Here is a 12,453-nt window from a genome sequence, read left to right as displayed (position 1 = left end):
AGTGTCCTCTGCAGACGTCACCATAGCAACCCAATAAAAAATGAGGTGAAGGTGTAATTTATAAAGTAATATTATGTGTCCTGTTTTCTCTGCAACATGTAAAAACAGTGATAATTTCAAATTGGCTCGCGTGTCGTCCAACATAATTTAGTCAAGTGTGATGGGGTTGAAAGGGCTTATCTGCATCAGCGACAGAATAACAATTCACACAGAGCTCGGCCACGCGCTCTCTTCAAAGGCTTTCATGAAGATTGTTAGAATTACAGCGAGGCAGAACAAGAGCAGAGCAGAGATAGTGTGTCAGCGAGCGGGGAGGGCAGCGCCACGGCGCCATGGATCAGGAGCAAACCCGTCCACGTTACCTTCCTCTGCCGTTTATTCCTCCAATTTGTTGATTTGCATCTTCTTTTGGAGGCTGCAACCACTGCCTTTGAATAAATAATCCGACCAACTACCGTGAACTAGGTCGCGGGGATGTCTTTGTAACCATGACCGTGGTTTTCTTTAGGCTGCGTGTTGTTACTGTGGGGGTCTGTCTGTGATATAAAAGCTACGTTTCACTGTCACAACTTGTGCGAGCAGGCCTGACATAGAGAATCCCCCGTTCGCGCCGCACACCCTGAAACCACGCCATTGTTTCCCTTTAAAGCTCCAAATGTTTGAAGTACTTGAGATTTCTCAAGGGCAACAGGAAAGGGTACCTTTAAAAGTCCTCTTTCTGCCGCATGTGAAAGGAAGAGAGAATAGACTTAAAGCCTTCATCCCAAAGTGAATGGAATGAAACAGACAATCAAGGTGTTCTGAAATGTAATTACTGGAAGTAAAAAGCCCAGGGCTTAATGTGAGCCAGAACCTGGAAGAACAGGATCGAGCATCCCCCGGTGCTCCGCCACCACCTCCTTGCTCTGGTCACCCTTTTCTTTTAAGCACGGACTCATATTTATATGGCCTCGCGTTCGTGTACTGTTGGGTCGGGCTGACAGGTAAATCCAATAATGCCGGGTCGTCAGCACCGGTGCTTTCCATTCTCTCCACTAGGGGTCTGACTGAAGACGGTATGAAACCGTTCTGAAAGCTCCAGCGTATTAGCATTGGAGGAAGCGCAGACAACCTGCCTCCTCTTTGAAGTACTGGTTTGTGACGCAGTTGAGCGCTGGGAAGAACAAACCCTGCAGAACCCGTTCCCCTATCTCTACGTTTTGTATTTAAGGTACTTTTAAGGGCTTTCAGACATGTCTCGGGTAATTAGTCTCTGAAATGCCGACATGTCAGTTGGGTTTTTCCAAGCTTAAAGCGCAGCTAATTTTGGAAAGACCAAATGGTTGAGGCTAAAGGGGAGAGTTTTTGTGTCTTCGGTAAACAGAGCGTGTTGGTTTCGTCTTTCCTCCTCTCTCCTGATGTCATCTTGGTTGTTTGTGGAATTCGGCTTCCCGTGGAGCCAGGCAGGCGTGGGGCCTGTGTACGGAGGCCTAGCATGCTGTCATGTCTCTTTCATCGCCAGCCAGGCTTGGCCAATAAGTAGATAAGGAGACAATGACTGGGAGAGCAAGCAGTGGCAAGGTGTAACCACAGCCCCCGGGTCTCCTCCCTGCAGAGCACTTCAAATCCTCATTAGGATTTTCAGCAAAGGAAGGAGGGATTTTCTGGATTAGGCCTCTGTCACAGTTGGCTCCAGGTTGGTGTTTGTCATGCAGGAGCTCGGTGGAGGTCTGACATCTCCTCACCCCTCTCCCCTCCACCCAAACACGGGCCCTCCCACCACCTGCCTCTCGCGGCACATAAAAGATGTTTTGCTCACCCAGAATTTATAAAACTCAATTATTAACTGCCCTCGCCAAAACCTTTTAATGCCATTCCAGTGGCTTATGTTGGTGTCTGTGGGTTTCGGCTGCTGCGTCAGCGTTCTCCGTAGCGATTATATATGCAGAGATCACCTTGGAAAGCATCATTAGTTTGTTGTTTGCAGCCGCTGACCATAATCTGTGCCGTGACACCGCTGCGGCAGATCAGTCGGGAGAGATAGAACCTCGTCTCGGTCCCCGCTCTTTCCTCCGGTGTCAGCTGCCGCAGGAGGAGCTCTAAAGCCGGATGATTTATTGTTTTACAACTTAAGCTGCAGGTCTTCCTCTATGGAAGCTGTGGCTATTTGTTTAAGCAAGTCTTTGGGACTTCTGACGAAAACAACAGGACTGTGATTCTCAACATGTGGCTCATCCTCTAACGCTGTAATTGGGTTTCAGAACGGTTCGCCGTGACAGAGCCTCAGACTTGGTGTGAAACCTACCTTCTCCCGTCGTCCTCAGCGGTTCATGGTTTTTGGATAATGGGCATTGGGGCGAGGGCCCACGAGGCCCTCACTGGGTGGGATCTCAGACACCCTCGATTAGTCATCTACCCACATGTCCCTGTCTGCCTCGTATTTTACCGTCATGCTTTGTCTAACTTTGTTCTTTACCCAGTACGATCATGTGGGCTCCTAACAAGTATATCCCAAACAATCTACACAACAATGTTCCGATAACCAATTGAGTCTCCTCGTCTGAATCCAAAATATGGGAAAACAAACATGACTTATCAGTCTCCGGTGCAGTGGTCTATAACCAAAGACCTATTATTCATGGAGCATTTATCGTTTTGTGCTCTTGTTGGCTCTGTCTGATTCGGCCGCGGCAGCTGTGACTAGCAGTATGTGGGCATCTTCGCATAAGCAGGCCTCGATTTGTCAGAGATATGCATTTTTGAAGTTGTGTTTTTGTTTGCTCCTGTTTGTTTGTGGGGGTAGAATAAAAAAAAAAAAAAAAGTGGCTTTAACTTACGTTTGCCAGATTAGATTTTAAAGCTGCTGCTGGTATATATCGTGAAGAAAAAGAGAAAAATGGAGCAAAATACCTGAAGCTACCTGTATGATAAAAGAAATAACACAGGCTCTTTGGCGCTTTGATATTTTTATGTTGCTGGAGCCTGTGTAGTGGACATCAAGGACTGCAGACAGACCTCACGCAAGGACTGCTGATGAAGTGCTGTCTGGAAGGGCGGACGAGGAGAATGTTTTTGATTATCCAGCGTGGATGGTGATTCAAACAGGAACTGGGCTGTTCGACACAAACGAAGCCGCTCAGCTGGTCAAAGGGCAAATCTAGTTTGCTTCCTGTCTGCTACTGTAATGCTATAACATTTACGGGCGATTAGACGGCGGTGGCGGGTCGCATGGAGCGTGGCACCACATACCGCATCGCTGGATTACATGTATTTATCAACGTGAGCAAATTCAGCTGGCGCGCACCTCCTGGTTTGAGCCGAGGGAGGAGTTCGCTCGAGTGGCCTTGTGAGAACTGCCATTTATGTAACCGCTGGCTCACGCGCGCGGGTTTTCCATTTCCTATCAGTCGGAATACGTAACGCAAACAACAACAATCTGCAGGTGTTGGGGGGTTAGGCAGGCAATCACGTCTTCATTGTGAGGCCGCCGCTGAAAGGCACGTTCAGTGTGGGCTCGGCCTGGATGTGACAACACACTGCAGAGCACGTAATGACACACTCTGTTAGCACAGTGTAATGTATCCAAAGGCTTATGATTTCACAGACTTTGCAGTTAAGAGTCAGATGCAAGATATCCCTGCATGCCCTTAGTGGAATCCTCTTTGTCCTCTTGCTTTCAGTCCTGATTTAGAGCAGCTATAAATCCTGAGGAGACTCCTGTAAACGAGGGGTGGTGAAACTACGCCCATAAATAAAAAGGATTTGGGAGCTTTTGAAGGAAGCCTGAGTGCCCGTTTAGGAAGCTTGTTAACTCGCAAAGTTGCAGCAGCCTAGTGAGCATTTTCCTCTTTTGTTTAACCGTCTTGAAGCCGTTTCTTTCTAGTTAAGCTTGTTTAAAACCCCATCAAATGCGGCCCGTTGAAGCCCGCTGTCAGTCAGTAACAGTTGTTTAAGCTTGTCGCCTCGTTTTCTTAGGTTACTGCTTGGAGTGAAGCAGTGTAGGTTTACCCCTCGTCAAACATAACACATGTCAACTCGGGCCATTTGTGCACTGGACAACTTGACCCCGCTTTTGACCTTTTGAGTCATTATGACCCCTGAGTGGGTCCATATGTCAAGGACTCGGGCCTCACTCTGAAGTAAGTGATGGGCTAAAAAAAATAGTCATCAAATACAGTTTTCCCCAGTTGAGTCTCGGTATCAAATGAATCAAGCCCTCTTTAGAAACAAATGCGTCTTTTATGATACTGACTCAGCTCAGCTGGACCGTTGCCTCTTGCTTAATAGTTGCTCTAGTTCCCTAATTTCCATCACACACGCGCGCACCCCCCCACATGTCCCCAAATTATTTTTAAATAGCCAACAAGCAATAATTAAGGCCGATAAGCATGAGAGACATCTGATAAACCCTTAAATGAGAACTTCAAAGTGCCCCCTGCTGTGACAGTGTGAGGGCTGGAAACAGATGGAGGAGCGAGAATGCAAGGAAGCAGCCTTAGTCTGAGGCCGTGGTTCAAACGAGGTTAATCCAAACCTAAACGTGTCTAATAAAAATGTTGAGGAGGGCGGGCGAGCTGGGCCTTTTGAATGTTATAACAATCACTTCATTGGAGGGCGAAAAAACATACACAAGATGGCAGGTCATCCAGATAACAGCCAAAAAATCCCTGATGAACTGAAATGAGAGCAATTTTTTTATGTAAAAAAAATCTTTTATCAGAAAATAAATAAATACTGTATTTTTCGCCATATAAGACGCACCGGCATTTAAGACGCACCCAATTTTAAAGGAGGAAAATCTAAAAAAAAAAAGATTCTGAAACAAATACTGTAGTAAAATATTTTATATAAACTGTATAAAAGTTAACAGCAGTTTAAGAACAATTGTATGCCAAACATGTAACATGAACAGTCAGTAAAGTCAGTAAACAGTGAAAGTGAAAGTGAAAGTACTCACGGTCCAGATCGTTCCACGGATCAGGAGTCACAGATCGGATCTTTTTCAGATCAGTTAAAAAAAAAAAAAACAAGACAAACATACCGGTGCATTTTGTCTTTGCCCCCACTCATCACTGTAAAGTCCACCATTGCCCCCCACTCGTCATCACCATCACTGTTCCGCTCTGCAGATCTCTGCATTCGCCCTATAAGACGCACTTTTCCCCTTCAGTTTTGGGGAAAAAAAAGTGCGTCTTATACGGCGAAAAATACGGTACTTGTTCTCCTCGTGCACTGTCGCACAAAGTGTGGATGACGCCCAGCGAGTCCAGTCAGGAGACGTGAAGCCGGGGTGTCTTGGCAAAATAGCATTGTGTCACATAACAAACCACCTCACCTAGAAGGCAGAAAGTCTCCTGTGTAGTCTGAATAAGAGCTGCATAAAGAATTCAGTTGGAGCAGCAGTCATGTCATCAGGGCATGACTACCCAGTTGGTCAGGGAATTTAAATGCCAGGTGGGGGTCAGCTGAAGCACTGGCTGAATAATGTGGCACAAATGCATACACATGAGAGCTGAGTCTTGGGAAGGGGAACCACTGGCGTGGCTTGCTTGAGGAAGTGCACTTTGGGAATGCAAACCAAGCAGATGGACCCTTCTCATTTGTGTGTACTGCCACTGGTGACCCATTGGGAAATGCTGCCTTATTGAGTCGAGCAGCATCAAACGCTTCATTGGAGCAAAGAAGGAAGCCGGGTCCGCCCAACGTATCCGAGTCCAATTTTTGTATCATGTGTAATGGAAACCATAGAAGTGATATAGACCAGAGGAAGCGCCAACAACAAGCACGCAGCAAAAGAAAAAAACATGACTCACATCCGTATTGCATTTAAACTGAGGATCATTTGATAGCGTCTGAAATCTTGTCACTGATAAGGCTGAGTAATGAGGTCCGAAAAGGCACCATGACTTTTAGCAGGAGCTGCCCTACACCCTGGGGAATGACTCATAGGCTCAGTCCACGACTAATCAGACAAAACACATTTAAAGTGCACTCACCCCACTCTCAATTTGCACAATTTAAAGCGTACGGTTAAATTGCGGGTCAAACAATGCTGCCAAAATCATTAATTTCATAATTTAGTGTAGCTCTGAAGGACTGCTTGCACCTCTGCTGTTATCACGCAGGCAAACAGCCTTGACCTCCCTTTGATGATCTCCAAACCTATAGTAATTTAGCAGCCAAACGTACCAGCGAGCGTTTGTCAAGCGCCACGAGACAAAATTTACTATTTGATGGTCATCGCAGACATTTCATTACCAGGAGATGTCCTTGGTTTTTTTTTTTTTTTTTGGCGTGTGACCTAAAAATCGCTCTCCCCTCTCCCGTCTCTCCCACACAGGCGCACTCGCCGCCCGGCCCCAGGGCTATCCGATATTAGACAGTGAGATGACAGTGTGCGCCCGTGTGAGTGCAGTCAGCCGACATGTTCCCATGATGTGAAGTCAATAATGCATTATGAAAAAAAAAACGGGGATTTATGACCTTGATGAGCCCCGTGGAGCTTAATTAGGCCTAAAGCTTGATTTACATACAAGTGTACATGGAATTTGATGAGGGTGTTTTTTCTTTCCCGCTGCTGCGGTGTATTTTTATTTGTCTGTCTGCCGGCGACACTCGATGCCTCGTATCTGTTCAAATTCCTGCGGATTAGAGCGAACCTTCCTCCGCTACCAGTCGTTTACAAGTGTCCGCGTTTTGTCTGCGCGCAGTAAAATCATCACGCGCTAAGCCCGGGGATCACGTTCCCCCCCTGTGCAATGATGGCGTTTCCTGCGCCAGCTTAGGCGTCTACAACTGCTGCTTTAAGACGAGGGAGCGAGTAAATGTATAAAAAGGAAGCCTGACAGGGTGCGATGCTGTTTAAAGAAGCCTACCTTAACACCAACAGAGTGGGAGAAATTGCAGGCGTTTTTTTCCTCCCTCCTCCATGGCATCTATTCACAGAGAAATGACAAGCTCTTCCTCAGAGTCATGTACCTATATCAAAGATGCTCCTGATAGCCCCCCTGCTGTTGCTATGGAAGTAGTGGAGATGTAAATGAACTGGAGTGAATTGGGTGGTGGAGAATACAAATGAGGTTGGAATGCTCGTTCCCCTGCTGCTCCTTTGCTCTTCCTCCACTCTGTGTTCCGCTCGTCCTCTCTCCACACGTACATTTCAAAGGCCCAACATTAACCAGTATTTTATATTCTGACACTAAAATAACGTAAGAGGGAGTTTATATACGTGTTTTTTCTAAAAACCTATTCAGCGTGCGCCTGCATATGTGCATATGCTTTGTGCAGTCTGGCACGGTGCAGCGTGCTGATGGATGGATGAAATAACAGACAAATCAATGGGTACTTCCCCCACAGAATGACTTTGAGCTCCCACTGATCATCTCTGATATAAATATGAGCTAAGATGCCTTGTCACAGTAATCCGCGCCGCATAAGTCATAGTTTCTGCTGCTCATGTCAAAGAGTTTAATAATGTACAGATGTTACGGACGCAATTACAGAGGAGACAAAGCCTCTGCGCCCGTGACTGTCATCCGCCGTTAGCGGTGCCCGGAGATGACATCAGCTCCCACGAAGTGGAGGAAATAAATACGTAGGCTTGATTTAAAGTTAACGATAAGAGATTCTGGAGGACGTTAATATCTGTCAAACTAGCGCTGTAATTCTTCTTTTACAATGGCACACACAAAGAGTCAGCGGTCTGGCCCATACCCTGCTGTTCTGCAGGATATATGCAATATTTTCTTTCTTCTCCTCCCCGTGTGGACCTGACTTCTTAAGAATACGCTCTGTTGTAAAGGATATCTCTGGATTATAGAATCAGCACTGTGGGAAGAGTCTTGACTTAAAGGTTTCTTTGCCTTCACAGACTTCCTTTGCTTGTAGCGTGGCGAGGAGGGGTGGGGCGGCAGAACCTCGAGGACTCACGCTGTGTTTCCTGTGGCTCCGAGCTAATGCCATAGGCCACACTTTTCTTTCACCCCAAATCCCCCCAGCAAGCGACCTTGTCGGCTCGGGAGCGCCGAATAATGGCGGACGGGCGCGAGCTCATTTACAAGCAGCTGTTTGGCTCTCACCAGAGCGGCGAGGAAAATCAAAGCGCGGCGCTAACGGCGGATGACAAGCGTCGGGAGCGTCCCTGTCACGCGTCTCTTTGGCCCTCGACAGAAAAATTATCTGGTCTCATATCAAAATAATCTGGAGACCCCTTTTGTGCCGGGGCCACAATGAGGGCAGCGTGAGCGTCTGAATGGGCCTTTTGATCGGCCCCTGCGTTGCTGCTGGACTCACAGCAGAGGCATGTGTAACTCAAGGTACAAAGGGTCATTTTAATATGAAAACCATTTACGGGATGCGAGATGGGACCCGATGAAAAGCAGAATAGTCCTCCTGTCATTTGTGCGGCGTAATCAGCGCCGGGCAACAGCGGAATGATTCGGCTCCGCTCAGAGGCTGGAGTTTGTTGCCCTCGTTAAACTCCTGGGTGAATCTCGCGAGCTGTAGGTGCGGTGGCGGTGACGCGTCGCTGCCCGACGACCATGTGGTCGCCCCTCCTTGCACGGATGATGAAGATCCTAATGGCTCCTTGTTTCTGCGAGACAGACATTTTGTTCATTACCTCTGCTCCGGTGTCACCCGCGTTCGAGCCAGATGGTCACTTTCCAATTGATTCCGCTCATCTGTGGAGAGAAGAAGAAAAGAGGAAGAATTAAACGTTACAGCACCAACGAGACGATACGTAATGGGCCCCGCACACATGCAGGAATTTCTCACCGTTTTGTCATCGCAGAGGTTCTACGGGGCGGTAAATGCCAGACTGGGAAGCTTTAAGTAGGAGTTCCCCACTGGAGTCATAAAGTGCTATAGCCCATGGAAATAGAGGTCCTGAGACAACGGCAGCACTGTGTGTGAGGGTGCAGTGCGTCAAAAGGTCCAGAGAACATGGTTTTTAAGCAAACTGCGCCAAACGGAAAACCACTTCCACCCACATTCTGCTTGTTGGTCGTTAAATATATATACGGCGCTTTAAAGTCGTACTTTTTAATTTGAGTCTGAGGTGAAAATGAGCAGAGGCCCGAGCGAGTGCTCCGCTTCCGTACAATGGGCCTGATCACCGCTCAGCTCCGAGCTGATGAAGAGGAACCGAGACGCACGCCGGTCTAGTGCTGGTGGGTGAATGCCTGATTAGGGAGAGTGTCAACAAGGCCGCGATAAGGATCTGGTCAGCGGTGTCTCTGCTGCTCCACGTTGCCATGGTCACCGGGCTGAGCTGCTCCACATTGCGTTTTATTGACTATGCCCTGATCCTACACTTGGCTGCTGCTTAATTAGAGCGGGCAGCGTAAAACCCGTTCCTGCGATCGATCGGCCTCTGTAATATTTCGGTGCGATGCAGAACCTGAGCAGGAGCCAGAGCCGCGCTCGCGGCGCGTGGGTCGACAGCGCGGCTTGAACTCAACCTCCCGGCTGCAGTCGCGTTCAGGCCCCGTTCCTGCGTGTGCGGCGCCATTTTGTTGGGTGAGCGGCCGCGTCCCGGTCCTGGGAAGCGCAGAACTGGAACAACCCAGCAACAAGTGATTTTAGCTGCACGTAAATATTTTATAAAGTGGAAAAAAAGTGACATTTCATTTCACCACCAATACATATTGATGTTCCTGACACAGTTTATTGTTACCATGTGGAGAATGAATGATTTTCATATTGTGCATTCTCTAGATAATTATGCTAATGACGCCATGAGCCAAATAATGATTATTTTTCTGGCTTATTTAAATAATGACATTATATAAGTCAGACAGCAAGCATTGGATTTTCATTGTGTTCGATTCTCTGTGATCATATTATTCCGTTGTAATTGCAGTGCATTGTCACACCGGCGCATGATTGATGGTGTTTTGGCGGCGTCATATTATCTTTATGAAAACAGTGAAATAGGATTAGTATGAAGTAAAATCCTGAGTTAAACAATATTAAGGATTTAAAGCAAACAGTTCCACACAGAGTGGGTTCGGATGTACCGGTGCTGCGACTTTTTGGCTCCTGCCGTCAAATAGGAGGCATTTTCCAACCTACGGATACGTAAGGAAATGAATGACTCTATGCACAGTGATATAAAGGCTACATGCTTATTTGACTGGAAATAGCTGAGCTATTGGGTGTCCTCCTATTGATTCATCTGTGTCACTCATCTCCCCGTGTACCAAAAATACCACCCAACGCTAGGCCGGGAAAGTAGTTCAGCCTGGAGCCTAATCAATGGAGAGAGGCTTTTGGAGGTTGTTTACGGCCATGCTTTAGTCCATGATGCACACACCCAGCTGGCAAATAAAGTGCGCTTAGAGGACGGCAATTTGGTTTGATTTCCCGAGATTTGAGCATGAAAATGTGCCGTTATTACGGAGCCTGTGATCAGCTTGCTTGACATGCTGCTCGAGTCCTGCAGTTTTCCGCAGCGCGTTTGTTTCCTCGTCCGTCCGGCCTCTGTTTTCCTACTTACGCGGGGAGACTTCACCGGTTTTAAACCATTAAACCAGGGGCGCAGATTGTAAAGGCTCTGCGGAGTGATTTAAGTCTTTTTACAGTGTTCACTGGGCACAGAGCGTCATGGGGTTTGGCTGCACATTGCGAGATCAAACTCTTTGGTCTTGCTCACGACCAGAGAACCAGATCGCTTCCAGCCGCAAAGTAGGCCATTGCAGGCTGACGTGTCCCACCCAGTAATACGTACCGCTGGCCAAGTCTTAGGGGTTTCTATAGGCCCAGCTAGGGCTCAGGCCTGTCTGCACACTGCTATATATGAATACACATATCTTTTTTCAGCAGCTCTTGATTAGTGAAGTTTCTTCTGAACTTCTAAATATTTCATTTTCATCCTGTGTAGCCAAATTGAAAGCTGTTTTGCCGTTTTTGATAAGACAGCTGTTGGGGAAAAAAAAAAACAGCTACAAGCCATTACACATCTGCCACGCTCAAGTCGAGCTCAAGTAGGAGAACTGTAATGCGCCGCCGACTGATGTTCAACATGGCTCCTCGCGCGCGCTGCGCCGCTGGCTTTTGACGGAGTTGTGCCGGAGCGCGTTGACGTGAACTGGAGATTGGCTGTCAAGTCCCGCGTTTTCATTTTTATCACCGGGTCTCTCGCTCTCTCTCTCGCTTTCTCTCAAGCCAGCGTCTCTGATAAATTGTTTATCACCTTAAGCGTTTCGTTTTCTGACTCCAGAGACAAAAGGCCTCCAAAAATGAAAGATGGCTGAAACCTATCACAGTTGAAAGCCTTTACTTTTTCATGCCTATTGGTCACATGAGGAAGTTCGCTGTCAGAAGGAGCAAGTCTGGGATTAAATATCCCTCCCTCCCCACACAAATAAAGGCTTACAGAGGTCAGACAGGTCAATGTACAGGTATAGACTTAGCAGCAGGACTTTGGCATCATTAGCCTCCAGAGCACAGGATGCTAATGCTAATCCCCTGCAACTGCAGCACGGCATTTAATCACACAAAGATTATTGTACTGGTAGTTAATTGGTGAAGCCTCCAATAGGGCGACATGAACCCAGACTATTCAGGCCAGTTAAACCAAGCGGAAGTCAGAGGCTTTAAGTGAACTGTTGCCACACAGAGAACACAACAGAATGACTCATGAAAAGAAAAGGTGCTTTGTAATTATAAACAACTGCACGTACGGATCGGTCCGACTTGTCCAGGTGCCAAACAAATTAGTGCAACGACAGCCTTTCATTCCATTTTTTCTATTTTTTCCCTCCTGTGACTGTGAACTAAAGCTCATTAGGGAAATAGATGCTTGGAAACACTAACAACATAGCCATCAACCGAGTCGCAGGTAACAACACTGTTATTTAATCGCTCTGAGAGGTGGCGAAGGCACCGCAGAATGCAGGGAAACCATTATTCAGCGCAGCCAGAGGTTTAGTCAGAGTCCACAGAGGTGCATCTGGCAGCGTTTAAGCTTTGTGCCACTCTCCTCTAATTCTTGGCGCATGATGGCTGCAGAAAGCTGATCTGACTAAAAATATCCGGTATTTGGATTGGTATGTATTCTGCTGTATACGTAGTTCACTTTTAGTTTAAGTATTGCTTTTGGCATGGTTCACATTTGCAGAGCACAAAGCCACAATATTGATTTCTTTTCTATTTTTCCTACACCATCACCCACTCTGACAGAGTCGCGCGCGCACACACACAGACACACATTCACATGCACGCACGCACATGCACGCACGCAAACTCACACACACACACACTCTCACACACACACACACACACACACACGCGCGCGCACAGACGCACACACACGCGGAGCAGCAAACTTTTCTCTTTTCCAACCTCCCAACAGCCCTCCCTTCGATCGGCAGCTCTGCAAAGTGGATTAAATTACACTCATGTTCTACAGATGCTTGTTGTACTTTTTCATTTCGGATAGAAAAATGAGCATTGCGAGTAAACCACAAGTCT

The 12,453-nt window shown here is 47.2% G+C and overlaps 1 protein-coding gene across 38 annotated transcripts in view; it reads left to right on the top strand.

The window, feature by feature from the left end:
• Nucleotides 1-12,453, top strand: part of adgrl2a (adhesion G protein-coupled receptor L2a) — a 168,555-nt gene that overhangs the window by 109,091 nt on the left and 47,011 nt on the right. The window lies entirely within an intron of this gene.

This window comes from Betta splendens, chromosome 4 (genome assembly GCF_900634795.4).
Source record: "Betta splendens chromosome 4, fBetSpl5.4, whole genome shotgun sequence".
NCBI classification, from domain to species: domain Eukaryota; kingdom Metazoa; phylum Chordata; class Actinopteri; order Anabantiformes; family Osphronemidae; genus Betta; species Betta splendens.
This window is presented reverse-complemented; position numbering and strand designations above follow the sequence as displayed.